This window comes from Mesocricetus auratus, unplaced genomic scaffold, assembly GCF_017639785.1.
Source record: "Mesocricetus auratus isolate SY011 unplaced genomic scaffold, BCM_Maur_2.0 Super-Scaffold_100031, whole genome shotgun sequence".
NCBI lineage: Eukaryota > Metazoa > Chordata > Mammalia > Rodentia > Cricetidae > Mesocricetus > Mesocricetus auratus.
Genome location: NW_024429212.1, coordinates 16,197,873 through 16,213,398, shown reverse-complemented (window position 1 = coordinate 16,213,398; position 15,526 = coordinate 16,197,873).

Here is a 15,526-nt window from a genome sequence, read left to right as displayed (position 1 = left end):
CTTCTCTCTCCCTTCCTGGAAAGGCGCACCGCCCTCCCTGCTTATTGCTCTGCTCACTGACACAACACACGCTTAGCCCTTTAGAGCATATGCACAGCCTGATTCTGCCCTGTGATGTGAAATCCAACCCCAGGGGCTCATGAGTGATGTTATCACTGGGCTTTTTTTTTTTTTTTTTTTTTTGGTTTTTACGAGACAGGGTTTCTCTGTATTGTTTGAGGCTGTCGGTCCAGCCTGGCCTCGAACTCACAGCGATCCTCCTGCCTCTGCCTCCCGAGTGGGATTAAAGGCGTGCGCCACCACCACCCGGCCTATCCCTGGGCTTCTTGTCTGTTAACATTTCAGGCAGGAGGAGAGCCAATCAGAGCCTGAACACAAAAAGGCACATGGGCCTTTCTCCTGTGGTAATCATGCGCTCCAGGTTTGCAAATCGGTTTTTGCGAGACGCTTTCTCGTATGTTATCGTATGAGAAGTTCTTCATCCTGTGAGGTTCTATAGGCAGAAAGTACATGGGAGCAATTTACTTCCTCACATTCATAGTCTGATATGAGGTTGGCACTTGCACACAGCCTCTTGACTCCAAATGCTTTTCCCCCCATGATACCGCCTTGGTCTTGCAGAAGCACAATATCTGATGGTTATGAGCATGGTAGATCTCTGAGTTGCATCCAGTTCTGCTATTAGCATGATGAACTTGGGGAAGTTGCTAAGCCTCGGGGCCTGACTTGGCTTTCACACCCAAAGCAGAAATGGTACCATGCACACGTTATTGGGTTTGGAGTGATTGTCGATGTAGGAAAGAGCACTAATTATACATAATGGTTCACCCAAGCATAGGAGCCAGTACTCCTGGTATATGGTAGCCATCCAACAAACAAGAGTTAAAGTTAGTTAAGAACGTGAATCTCACATTAACCTTAGGGATGTGAACCTCTCAGTGTTGCCGATTGTGTTGATTTAGAATGACCCACGAGCTCATTGGGGCACAATAAGAAAGGTCTTAAGTTGGGCAGTGGTAGCACTGGCCTTTAATCCCAGCACTTAAGAGGCAGAGACAGGTGGATCTGAGTTAGAGACCAGCCTAGTCTTCAGAGTAAGTTCCAGGACAGCCAGGGCTATGCAGAGAAACACTGTCTCAAATAAAGAATACCTAAGAACCACTCTGTATGATCCCCGACTCCATATAAGGTTCTCCATTGTCTGAGGTATACACACAAGCAGTGTGTGTGTGTGTGTGTGTGTGTGTGTGTGTGTGTGAGAGAGAGAGAGAGAGAGAGAGAGAGAGAGAGAGAGAGAGAGAGAGAGAGCAAGAAATCGAGCGAGCAAGTATGTGTGTGCCCTTGCTGGGTGTCTAGGGGTGTCTAGGGAGAAGGTGAAGGGAGTGAATGGCTTCAGTATCAGATTAGCATTTCCTTCATGTTAACATTTCGCCTACACCTGGCCAAGAAGTTAGCAATGCATAATGAGAGACCAGCTCTTACACTTAGTGCTAAAGGAACAGAATGTTTAAAGCAGGGATGGCTTCAGCTTTGTGCCACACACACTTTCACCCTCCCAGCGCTTTTTAAAGGAAACTTAGTATTTGCTGAAAGGAAACTTTGTATTTGCTGACAAAAAGAAAATAAACAGGAATTAGTGAGGATCCCTTCACAGGGCAACAATGACCCTTGGAGGGATACCTCGAAGCCAGGTCCGTTTTTCTCCAAGAAGACCACAGCTGAGCTTCCAGAGGACTGTTAGAGCTCAGTTATTTCCCAGTGTGTGGTGCGCCAGTGTGTGAGTGTGCACGCGGTGGTGACGGGGTGTGTGGAGGACAGCCACATTGTGAAAATTTCCTTTGAAGATAGAGGCTTCTGTCCTACCTGATCCCAAAGCCTCTTTGCCCCAAACATATACACAGTCGCTATAGTAATTATTAAACCGTTGGCCGATGACTTAGGCTTCTTACTGGCTAGCTCTGTCTATTAATCTATGGATTGACACAAGGCTGTGAGTTATTCATAATCTGGCATGTTACTCCATGGGCAGCATGGCGTCTGTTCCCTTCCCCGCCACCCCCCCTCCCTGCCCATGCCCCCCTCCCATCATTCCTGCCTGGCTACTGGCCAAACAGTGTTTTATTCATCAACCAATAAGAGAAACATATACAGAAGGACATCCATCTCTTACCTCTCTTCTGGGGCAATGAGTACTCAGGGCCTTAAGACCAAAGAAAACCTACTGCGATTCCTCCCAAAACATCCTCCCAGCCTCGTCCTACAGGCAGACTACCTGGTCAGTAAACAGTGATGAGGCTAAGTCACCATGGACTCAAACTGCTGAAACCATGGTGACCAAACAACTCCACCCAATCCCCTTAAAGTTGTTTCTCTCGGGTAGTTTTTCGTAGCATCAAGAATTAACAAGATAAGCTATTCTATAGTATCAGGCAGTCGTGAGTAACGTGAGAAAAATAAAAGGGCATGAGATTGGAGACCACAAGTCAGCCCTGCTTCCTGGAAAGATAACTGAGCAATGACTGAGGTAGACAGGGACAAACACCCACACAAGGGGAAAGGACAGCAAGTTGGAGAAGATGATTGGCTGGAAATGTAGGAAGCCAGAGGGAGTCGGGCGACAGGTGTACATGTATGGGATTGGACAGGTTGTGGGCCCATGAAGGGCCCCCTTAGAGGACTCTGCTTTTCCTTTAAGGGTCAGTCATGTGGTACCTGGGGGAGGGTGCTCCAGATGGGAGGCACTCTCCACATCTGGGATAGTGCAGGCTCTGCAACCTCTGTGTCCTCTTCTTTTTCTCCATCCAGTCCTGAGGCTGGTAAGTGAGAGACTGGTTTCAAGTTAGCAGTTCCTTCAGGACACACACACGCCCTTGCCGTTTGTAGACTTTGTCTTATGTGCGAGGCCTGAAGCGTCATCTCGCTCAGTTCTACTAAGGCAGGCTGAGCGACCATCCCCGATGCGTTCATGCAGGGAACTGAGAGCTTGCCCTGGCCAGCAGGGTACAATGAAGATCAAGCTCACAGGAACCTGGAATGAAAGGGACAAGAGACACAAAGAACGGACAGCAAGACAGGCTTTCTGATCAAGCTGCAGTTTTTTTTTATTTTCCCACAAGGATTCTTAGAGTGGTTGAAAGCAGAAGCTTGGCAGAGCGGGGGGAGGAGGGGGGGAGTGGGAGGCTATTGCTTTGAAGCAGGGAGCTTGGTCTTGGCAGGATATGTTCCAAGGACACAAGTCTGTGGCACGGGGAGTCTGAACTGCAGGCCAGGTAGCAGAAGGGTAGGAGAGCCTAGACTACTGCAGGCCTTGAAAGTATGCTGTATAGGAAGACAAGCAGGCATAGCAACATAGAAGCTTAACTGTGTTGATCTCTAAGAATACAGTTAAGGAATAGAAAGATGGCTTTTCTTATGCTATCCTTATTTAGGACCTTCCCCAGCTGGCAATATCTACAAGAGGTCCTATATTCCAACAATCGCTCCCAGCACGAGCTTAGAAGTTAACACAGCTTGGAAACTGTCGAGGCAGCGTTTAAATCCAGTTTCTGATTTCTAACTAACATCTTGCACTCAGCTTCCCTGACTCAGCCACCAAGCTTCCCCGTGGTTCCTGCAGGCAAAAGTCACACACAAGGACAGACGGAAAAGATGCACGGCCACACCCAGGATAGGTCGAAACAAACACGCAAGTCAGAACCCTGGGGTGAGCGTAGGAGCCCAGGACATCGTTTCACTAAACTCTTGTGCACTCCGACTGTTGAGTCACAGCCCAGAAAAGCTAACCCAACCACAAAAGGAGCTGAATTCATACAGCTGCAGCCCGGTTTGCGTGCTCTGCACCTCGGCTGCCATCTGACCACATCTGCATCCTGCTCCGTCAACCACAGCTCAGAGTCGCTTCCAAATCTGCTAGTTTTCCCCTTTTCATGTTGTTCTTTCTGCTTTTAGAGCGTTATCTCCCTACATAGCATATGAGATTGGAAATCACGGTCTCTGGTTATTCTCAGTCACCTGGGAGGATGCGGAGAGACCCGAGACCAGAGCCCATCTACCTCCCTCTGTACCACAGACTCAGGACACCACCCTCACACCCCCACCCCACCCCCGCCCCTCCCCGCCCTGCCCCTGAGCACACATACACACCCCAAATCTTTGAAGGACAACCTTGGGTGGCATTGCTCAAGACACTAACTGCATCTTGTTTATTGAGACAGGTCTCCAGTTGTCCTCAGATTCACCAGTGAGGCTAGCCTGGCGGGGCAGCAAGATCTTGAGGTCTATCTAAGGTCTCTGACTCCCCAAGAGTGCACCCACCAGCATTTTTGAGTCTTCTGGGAAGAGAACTAGGCCTTCATACTTGCAAGGCAAGCAGATGACCAACCAAGCTCTCTAGTCCCAGGCAACGTTTATGTAAGCATTCTGCAGGTAGCCATAGTCAGCCTGGGGCTGGCTAACCAAAAGGCATTAAAAAAAAAAAGCTGAGTTTTAAACTTAAAAAAAAAGAAATTGATGCAACCAGCAGAGGATCTCCAGGAAGTATACACCTTCACTAGCACAGATTATTAGTCATTCGATCACCCCTAGATCTAATCCCTCAAGTTCTGAATTAAATAAACTGCAGACATTTATGTTTAACTTACCCAGATGCCAGTAAAGGTTTTATGTTTTCTTAGAGCTGGCCCGAGAGCAGAACTTTTTTCTTTGCTTAATCTACAAAGAAAAAGGTGTGAGTGGGGGGGGGATCCAGCTAACTGGGAGCCAGCTGTGTTGCTTCTTCAGAAAGGGCCACTGAGGAGAGGATAGCTTGTTTAATCTCAGAAATGTAAACAGAAGGAAGCCTGTCACAATTAAGTTAGAACTTGAGCACTAATTAAGCCCGAAGCCCTGTAACGGAGATTTGGATTTAGTAAATATTGATCCCAAGTGGCTTCTACCATTCTTTACAATATCTCGGATTAATCTTAATGTAAACCAAAGCACATGTGATCTTTTCACAGTAAAAGTTGCTCATATCTATATCCAAAGGGACATGATATTGGAAACCACAAAAGATTACATTTCCCAGGAATATATGAGAGACCACACCACAGCCTTGGAAAACCGAGCTCTCCGTTTTCTGCCGGGGTTGCTTGGGGTTGGTCAGAACACAGAGCGGCAAAGATTGCTAAGAAATCCTGGGTGGGATCAGACACGTGCATACGGGCACACACCCTGGCACGCGGAACGCAACCCAGTGTGTGGCAGACGTTAGGGAGGAACAGTTGTGAAGGCAAGGACAAGAGGTTCCAAGTGAGTGTCTGTGGCAGCAGTTATGCATCCAAATGGGGATGCCAAGTGAGCATTGGACTGCGTGCTCTTGGGGCTCAGGGCTGCAGCAAATGGAGCTAGGGAGGACTGCCTGACATGGGGGAGGGGCAGGCCTGAGGAGCACTGCAGGAGCAGGTGGGGGGGGTAGGTTCGAGACAGGGTTTCTCTGTGGCTTTGGAGTCTGTCCTGGAACTCTGTAGACCAGGCTGGTCTCGAACCACACTTGGTTCTGGACGTGACCTTTTGCCTGTAAAGCAAGCAGCTTCGGTCCCAGTAGTGAGACGTTAGCAACTCCAAGGAACATTGTTTGGTACAGCTCTGACTGCTGGGTTCAGGTTCACCCCGATATACAAAAGTTACGTGGCCCCGGACACACCAAGCTCAAAGGCTCTGGGGGTGGGGATCAGGGCTGAAATCCCCGCTCTCGTGGCCAACTCAGGTCTAAGGCTTCAATCTTTACTCTCATAGTTACGATTCGCTCCCCTAGGATGGACAGGACATGGGCTGTTGTCCTTGCTGGACTTGGCTGTTTAAGGCCACTGGCCTAACTCCCTCTGACCCCAAGACATCTTTCTTTCTAAGTTAGTTGCCACTGCCCACCAGCAGCTGGAGGAACCAAAGGATATACAGCCTTACAGCAGGGACACCATGTACTTCCTGCCGTACACTCGTCCCTCTCTGGCAAGTCAGTCTTCCTCCGGAGGCCAAGGGCAGAGCTCAGTGCATGGCTAGGCATGGAACTCAGCCAGCCTTGTGTTAGCGGAGGCAGTGGGTGATCCCAGCACCAGGCAAGGCAGCGGGTGATGTACGGCCCCAGGAATTTATAGCTTGGGGAGGGGCAGCAGCAGTAAAAGTGCTCAAAAATGTAAAACGCCATTTTGCCGAAGGCAACAAATGCCCCCCCCCCCCCCCAGAAGCAGCTTCTAACTCAGTCTTTTAAAAAGTGATTGCTATTGGCCGATTGACTGCCCTTTCTTGGTCTTGCCAGGTTTATTTTTATACTACCGATTCTGATCTTCCTTTTTTTTTTTGTCAAGCATAAGGTGGAAAACTATTCAGTGAGGCATCTTTGTGTGCCAAGAAACTCAGGCCAAGCCTGGCTCCCTACCATCAGATACCATCGGACTGGGCCAGCAAAAAAATCTGCTATTGGGCAGAGCTTGAGGAGGGCTGGAGGTAGGTTTATTTCAAAGATTGGCTTAAACCTTGGGCCCTTTTCTCTTGACCTGGCCTCTTTCTCTCCCCAGGCTCGGGGTCAGATTTTATGCATTACAATTTGAGTCCTTTTTCTTTAAAGGCGGTAGGAAACACAGCTTGAGGAATTCTGCTAGCCCATCCTGGGTGGCTGGGAAACCATACAGGGCATGGAATCCATGTCAACAGCACCCTGAACAATGACCAAGAAACCATATGCAAAGTCCCAGGGTTCGGGACTTCGGGGAAGCCAAAGTGAAGTCCTTTTGTCCAGTGGAGTGTCAGAGCAACAAACCCACAGAAAATAAGGCTGCGGGGCTGGTGCTGTAACTCAGTTGGTAGAATACCTGCCCGGCATGCAGAGTCTTGGGTAACACGCCTGAAATCTCAGAACTCAGGAGGTGCGGGGACAGGAGAATCAGGAGTTCAAAGTCAACCCCTCAGCTGTATACCCAGTTTGGAGGCAACCTAACATAGGAGACCCAAGTCCCAGAAAACAACAACAAAACTCAAATCCCATGCTGTGGGTGGGGTGCTGAACACCCACCCACCTGCCGCTTTCAGGAACCTCTCCAATGTCCTCACTGGACCTCCTCAGCTGGCAGGCCTGCATTAAGATTCCTTTCTTTCTATAACCCTTTGGTGTCCCCCTTGCTGCTGCCTGTTTCTGCGGTTTCCGTGTAATCCTAGTCATTTCCCCAGGATGCTTGCCAAGTTCCTAGCTCCACGCTACCTGAATGGAGAACAGGGAATGTAAGGAGTATAGATTCTGAACAACATTGTAAACACTTTACACACTCCGTGTGTTCCAGGGAGTAGCTGAGCCATAAAAACCGAAATTAAAGCAATGTGTTTTACGGAAATGTGCCAATTATAAAAACCTCTACTTTCTAAGTGTAGCTTTTGTGATATGGGGACTTCGGGGTCCTCAGAGGGTGGCTCAGAGCTGGGGAGAGGGCAGGGAGGTCTCTGGTAAACCTTCTGCGAGTGCCCTAGAAACCATCTTAGGCCTGTTTTGTTTTTTTCCCCTTCAGCATTCTGGAGTGACTCTTGTTGGGCATTCAGTCTCCCCCGAAACTGTCATGGCTGGGAGATGGTCCTTCATGCAAGCAACAAACATCTCCCTCCAAATGACAAGCACTGCTGTCAACCCCGGTAAGCCATGGTCTCCACCTCTCCCTGTACCCATCAAACAAAGCCTTTGTTCTTCATGGGCATGCCCTCCAGGGTTCATGATTACCAGGACTAAGAAAAGACAAACCTTCCCTTCCCCTTTCCCACCTTCCTTCCTGCTTCCATGTTTCCCCGGTCCTGACCCATTTCCTGCTCTGCAAGCTTCCGTTCATTCTGTCACGGGGGGGGGGGGGGGGGGCCGCGCTTGAGGCTTATGCTAGTGGTGTAAAAACTGAAAGCCTTCCTGGCTGAGAGGACGCTCATATCCCAACCTCTGCCGGTAACGGGAGGAGGAGGCAGCTTTGCATCAAGATATCTGACCATCCATCCAAAAGCTTCCACCAGCCTTAGGCAAGTCACTCAAGTCCTCCAGGGGATAGTGGGGAAACTTGTTGGGGCCCATAAAGATGGCTCCACTCTGTTGGGTCCCAGCCTCCACAGATTTCTGTGTATTTCTTGTCACAGCTGACAGCCACAGGGGCATCCTGCTCTGTAAGTCCTGAGTTAAAGCCCTAGTCTTGTCTGCCTGACATCAATTATCTAGCATGAGCTCCTACACTTGGGTTTCTCCACTGTGCTATAAGCCTGTATATAAGCCTACTCCCTCTTTACAGAGGGAGAGAGAGAGAGAGAGAGAGAGAGAGAGAGAGAGAGAGAGAGAGAGAGAGAGAGAGACTTCTTAGCATTTACAATGACACACACGCATTCTCCTGGCAATAAAGCAGGCAGACGCATTCTCTTAGCACAAACTGTTGGACGTCTTGTCTTTCACTTCCCGATGCCTTGGACTTGCTCCTGGCGCGGGCACCATACCACTCCATCTTGACTAAGGTCAGGGTGTTCAAAAACTGTCCTTACCTGATACCTATACGTCTATAACTTAGCTGCTGCAGGATGTTCTGGCCTTTGGTAGCGGAGGTCTCTAACAGACTTGGGCTCAGGTGTGTTTATACTTTGCCAATGAAGGCAGGATGGCAGGTGTGGGCTACCAATACCTGGAGGATTAAAAGGGAAGTAAGTCTCTTTGCTCCTTACACACGGATAATAGAAGCCCCCTGCCATTGTCCCACTTTTGGTTGGGTACCGAAGAATGCAGTACTTACTGAAATGCCCCACCTAACATCTATCCCGCATCTTCATCTTTTCCTTTAGTGTCCTTAAACTAGCCTTCCTTTATCCACGCTCCTTTTCCTCAGGTACAGACAGCGGGCGAGTCGGCTGGCTCCGACTGCCTCCCGGAAAAAGACAGCTTCCCACAGAAACCTGTGTTTAGAGGATAAGTACTGCTAAGTGGCGAGTTTTATGTTGTCACATGATATGGAAAATCGCAAGTGTTGGGAACTTTGCGCACTAGGTTGACCCCACACCCCTGGCGATGGGCAGGGCATGCACAGTGGCATGGCCGGATCGTTGCTCGCCACTCCTCACCAGGCTGCTTAAGGACTCCGTGCGCATAAACGAGCTTCCCCTTTTAAAAGCTTGTACCCCCTTCCCCCCCTCTGCTCCCCGTTGGCAAACACCTAACCCTTTACCCTCCCCCGCTTCTACCAATAAACCACTCCACGTGGGTTTGCTGGTCTGCAGTTCCTGTTTGATTACCAGTCGGTCACTGCAGCAAAAGAACAACGTTTATGGTGCCAAAACCGGGGAGGCTGCCTGTGACCTCTCTCGCTGCCTGCGGGCAGGCATGCAGGGACCCTAATCTCGAACCGACGGCCCACTTCTCATCCATTCAACTGGGACCCTAACATGCCATGGCGACTACAATTCAGTAAGGAACCCTTCTCTCTCTCGGTCAGCGTAAATGTTTCCCTGATTGACTGTTGAGCGTCCAGCAACCTTCTGGCGTTCTAGGAAGCCGGGAACACACGGCCACCAAATCTTCATGATTACAGCCGATCCCTCTCGCGGCCGATCACTTTCTGGTACATTTCCCGCGATGAGGTCCGCTACCGGTAATCGTTTCAGCTCCACGCCTTCGAAACCTCTTTCTTCTCGACACCTTCAGGCTCCTGTGTCCTATTGGGCCTCTCTTCTTGCCTTGGTTGTGCCGACGAGCTTCGAAGAGTGAATTTTGCTCCTTTTTTGCTTCCCACCCATGGGAAAATAAACCAACAAAGGACATAAGCCCGTCCATTCCACTGGGATGTCTTCTAGAAAACTTAAAACCTTCACTTAATGCCATTTTCTTAAGGCACCCAGACTCACCTCAAGTACTAAGAAAATGGCCCAGGGATACCCCTAGGTAATAAACCTAATTGGCCACCGCAAGGCTCTCTGGAGCCAGATATTTTACAGGACCTCTCCAATTACTGCCAGCGAATGGGTAGCCGGGGTTACCACACAGCCAAGCTTTCCTCTACCGCTCGGCTAAACCTTCTCTTTCCTCTTCATCTCACATCTAGCTATGGAAACTAAACGTGAGGAAAACCCCACAGAAGTCTAGACCCCGCGGAGGAGCCTCCGATTCGTTCCCAACCTTCGACTAAACCCAATTCTTCTCCTCTTACTTCCCCCCCTTCGAGAAGTGGCCAGGGTGGATGGTCTGGTTAAAGTGCACGTCCCCTTTCTCACTATCAGAACTTTCTCAGATACAGAGACTGGGGGTTCCTACACATCTAACTCCACGGCTTTCATAAGGATTTCCATCCAGTATGTCACCCAATCTTGTAGTCTCAACTTTTCATGACATATATTCATGATTTCAAACCAACAATCTACTACACCTGAGGAATGCGCAGGGAGTTTGGGAACAGGCTGGAGCTCATGCAGACGAGATTCACCACCACCAGGTTCATGCAAGCCCACCCTACTGGGTCAGAGGCTGTTCTGGAGGTCAGGAGCTCCTGTGGGACTATAATACCCCATGGGGAATTTTGGCTTCTGATCAGTTTGTGACCTGCATCTCTGTAAGGCTGTCCTAAAGCCAATAAATTATGAAAAGCTTTTTTAGAGGTAACTCAGGACAAAAAGTAAAATCCCTCAGTTCCTAGAATGCCATACACAGGTTTTCCTACAGTACACTAGCCTAGACTCTGAGGGGACAGATGGGAGACAACTCCTTATGACATGCCTTCCCCCCCCCCAAAGCTACCCCGACATTAGGGCTAAACTTAGGCATCTAGAGCTGGGACCGCTTAACCCCACAGACAGAAGCTCTAAGACAGGCCTTTAAAGGTGTAAGTATGGGAGAGATGACAAGGCCCTTAATCACAAGAACCAGATGCTAGCTAATGCTGTCCCAACTGGCCTCAGTCTGCCTGGGATCCCCTTGCCCTCCAGCCCCGAGGACCACAGCGCTCCTGTTTTAAATGTGGTCAGGAAGGGCATTGGTTCCGAGTTTGCCCTAATCCCCGTGCGCTACCCAAACCATGTCCAAAATGCCACTGGTCAGTGGACTGTCCCCGTGCCCCTTCGAGGCAGGAGGGCCTCAGACAAAGATTGCCCTCTAGCTGGCTTCCTAGCCCTGGTCATGGAGACAATGAGTGAAGGGGCCCAGGGGCTTTTTTCCTCAATACATATTTTTATTTAAATTAGAAACATGCATGCTTCACATGTCAATCCCAGCTCCCTCTCCTACCTCTCCTCCCTTGTCCCTCCACCAGTGCCCCTGCCCCCCACCCCATCCCCACATCATTCCCCAGGGAGGGTGAAGCCTTCCTTGGGGGGGGAATCTCCAGAGTCATTTCATCCAGGGCAGGGCCCTAGGGGAGGGGTCCGGGCTCTCTTGACCCGACCACTGTCATCTGACAGGGAGCCCCGGGTAGACATTAAGGTATCAGGGGCCATCCATCTCCTTCCTTGGACACCAGTGGCCACATACTCAGTCCTGAGGGAGTTTCAGAGACCTACCTCTCCCCTTCTTGTCTCCCTGTTGTCAGGGTGGGGGACAGTCTTACCTACACCTCAGACTCCACTCAATTGCATTTTCAGGGGGATTTCCCCTCACTCGTTCGATTTTGGGTATACCAACTTGTCCTGTGCCCTTCCTGGGGAGCGATCTTTTAAGACAAGGTAGGCGCTTCTATTTCTTTTGCTCCCCTATTTGCCTAACTCCAGACTCAACCTGCGGTTTCCAGTAAGTCATTTCCTCTACCAGCCTCCTCAGGTAGACCCCCAAAATCTGGGTCACCCAAAACCCTTCTGTGGCTAGGTACCATTGTCATTCAGTTACAAGACCACTCAAGGTACATCACTCAAGTCCAGTACCCACTCCTACTCCAGAGCCTTCGGGGACTTAAATTTGACCTCCTAAGGAAGAAGTTACTTCTGTCCTACATCCTTCTCCCTTTAACATTCCTATACTGGCAGATAAAAAAAACCTAACTGGACCTACCAGCAGGTTCAAAGACCTCCGGGCTCATTAATTCTATAGCGGTCCTCCCTCCCGACATCCTGTGGTACCTAGTCCTTATACACTTTTTTCCAACTATCCCTCTCAGGAACCTCTCATTTCCCAGTTTTGAATCTTAAGGATGACTTTTTCTCTATACCTCTTAACATTCATTCTCAAACTATCTTTGGTTTCACACCTGGACTGACCCCTGACACTCATGCCTCCGCTGGGTTCACCTGGACGGTCCGACCTCAGGACTTCCGGGACAGCCCCACACACTACTTGGCTAGGTTCTGGCTTCTGACCCGCTTCTCTTGTTTCTCCCCAAATCTAAACTCATACAATATGTAGATATTTTACTTTGCAGCCCATCCTTAGAAGTTAGCCTGACTGACACACCTGCAACTCTAAATTTCCTGTCCAGCAGGAGTTAGAGTCTCACCTTCTAAAGGTCCAACTGTCCATTCCTCAAGGTTACACCTACTTGGGACTAAACATCACCCTGACTCACAAAGCTATTCCCTTAGACAGGAAGAACCTAATCCAGTCTTACAGTCCCTTCTACTAAAGAGATTTTAGGATATTTTTGTCGTTTCTAGGAATAGCTGGCTTCTTATGCTCTTGGATCCCCCTCCTACTCTCTCCTTACTCATCCCCTATATGAAGGAGCTCTTGGCTCTCCATACAAACCTCTCTCCTCCTTAACCCTGTTACTGAGCCCTTTCAGAAAACTCAAAACAGGCTCTTCTCCAGGCCCCCAGCCCCTCATTCTCCCGGACCTAACTCGTCCTTTCTCCCTCTCTACGTAGCAGAAGAGGAGGGATACGTCCTTGGAGTTTTAAGGACACCAGCTAGGACCTCGCTTTGAATCTGGTAGGTCTAGTTTCTTCGACAGATGTAACTACCCAAGAGTGGGCACCTGCATACCTGCTTTTAGCAGCTGCTGAGCTTACGCGTGTGAGTCAAAGAAACTCACCTTTGGGTCAGCCCCTCAATATCTCAAAATCTACCTCAACCTAATACTGACTATTCCCCTGTCTCATTCCTGTGTTGAAACTCTAGAGGAACTACTGCCCCATCCTTCACACACACAGGAGGGCCACACTACCTCAGGCCACCTGTACCTAGTATACAGAGGGCAGCCCCTTTTTACATGGGGGGGACCCCGCAGAGCAGGCTATGGCATAGTGTCGGATGCCAGGGTGGTGGAGGCACGGGCAATCCCCCCACCACACTACTAACCACCAGGCTGAATTAATAGCCCTCGCCCATGCCTTCCAATTAGCACAGGGACATTCCCTAAACGTTTACACAGACTCTTAAGTATGCTTTTTATAGCCTCCTGTCCCGTGCTGCTATTTTGGAAAGAACGCAAGCTACTTATTACAAAAAGGAGGCTCCATAGCTAACTCAGGTCATATTACGGCCATGGTAAAGGCCTCCCACCTTCCCCAAAGCTATAGGGATTCACTGCGGGTCTCATCAGACAACTCCATTATCTTTGTGTTGGGCCCCAGCCCCTACAGAGTCTCTTCGAGTCACTGGTCAGTCAACAAGTCCATCCTATTTTCCAGTCTAAGTACATCCTGTTTTCTAGGCCTGGCTTCCTCCCCTGGCCTTGACCTTCTGATATCAACATCCAGCAGGAGGAAAACATGCTCTCTTCCACCTGGGGTTTTTCCACTGTGCTGTAAACCTGTATATACGGCTCCTCCCTCCCTACGAGAGAGAGATTTGCAAAAAGATACATATACACATTCTCCTGGCAATAAAGGCAGCACATGCATTCTTAGTACTAACAGCTGGACCTCTGGTCTTTTTCTGATACCTTGGACTTGTTTGTGGTGCAGGTGCCGCAATTGGAGTTCTCACCAAGATCCAGAGAGACTTGGAAAGACTGAGAAAGATCGGCCTGAAAGAACTCAGGAGAAGAGAGACTAAGAAAAGATTTGAAAACAGGTACTTCAACTTCTGACAGTAAAATTGAATGGTCAAATCTCCAGGCTTTTGCCTGAGAGATCACCTTATAAGGAGAAGGTGTATTGAATTAATCTCCAGCCTTTCGCCTGATCCACTGAGGTCAGGAACGTAAAGGGGAACTGAGAGATCACCCTCAAAGGCTGGCCAGCAAGTAAGGCTATTAGGGTGTATTGGAAAGGGGCACCAAGTTAGGGGTACCAGATTAAATCTCCAGGCTTTCACCCTTCACCAAGGTCTGGAACCTGAGAGATCGCCCTCATTTGGAGGATGGATTGTATAAATCTTCAGGCTTTTGCCTGAGGGATCATCCTCTGTTGGAGGATGGATTGAAAATGGGTGAATTGAAAATTGGTAACAGTAAATGACGTACTGGTATTAAGGAAAAGATAAAGTATATGGAATGAAAAATACATGAAGAGTCTGGATACTGTGTGCTGTTGTATTGTCTTTAAACTGTTTAATTGCTAAGAAAGGAACAAAAACTGCTAGACATTTGGTTATCAATGCTGAATTAATCCAACTTATATTTTGAAAATGCTTTGACTTCTAAATGTAAATATAAGGACAGGTTACTTGGGAAAAGAATTTCTGCTTTTGTTTCCACAGAACATAAAAAGCCGTGGGTTCCTTCCAGGCTAGTATGGTTTGATGAAGCAAGACCACCTGAAGCAGTGGCCCAGGTGATCCAACATCATCTAAAACAACTGAGATGATACAGCCTTACAGACCACAGAAACAAGGAATTCAACAGATTTTTTGTCATGATCCCCCTGGTATTTCAGCACCCCTTAACAGCAGGAAGTAGTTTGGAAAGAATGACACCCACATTCCCAAATGTTTAATGTTTGTTTGCATTTATACAGGGTTGGTTATTGATACAAATTTAAGGTCAATTTTGACACCTGAGATAGGTGCTAATTTATATATAAAAAAAGGGGGGAGATGTTGGACCCCAGCCCCTACGGGGTCTCTGTAAGTCACAGACACATTCTCTTAGTACAAAGAGCAGGACGTCTGTTATTTTCCTGATGCCTTGGAATTGCTTGTGGTGCAGGCACCACATCTCTAAGGGCAACAACAAGGCCCATGAAGCAGCTGGGGCTGCAGCCTTCTGAGACCCAGATCCACCTCACCCACCACAGGGAGTTCATACACTACAACCCACATCCTCATAGTCGCCCTCCTGACACTCAATCCTGTCCTATCTGCACCAACTCTTTCATCTAAAAGGCTCAGTTTGTCAAGGCTCACCTCCAGCCCACTCCTGAGGACTTACATTTCTTAAAAATCTATCACGGCCCTTGTAAACCCTGTCAGACCCTAACTCCGGGTATCATAGCCCCCCCTTTTCCCACCCACAAGAGCAGGGGCTCTCTGCCAGGGACTGACTGGCAACTTGACTTTGCCCACATGCCCACAATCAGACAAGTTAAATATATCTCCTGGCATTAATTGATACCTTCTCGGGTTGGGTAGAAGCGTTTCTAACCACTAACAAAAAAGGCCCAGACAGTCTCTGACACCCTTCTCTAAAGG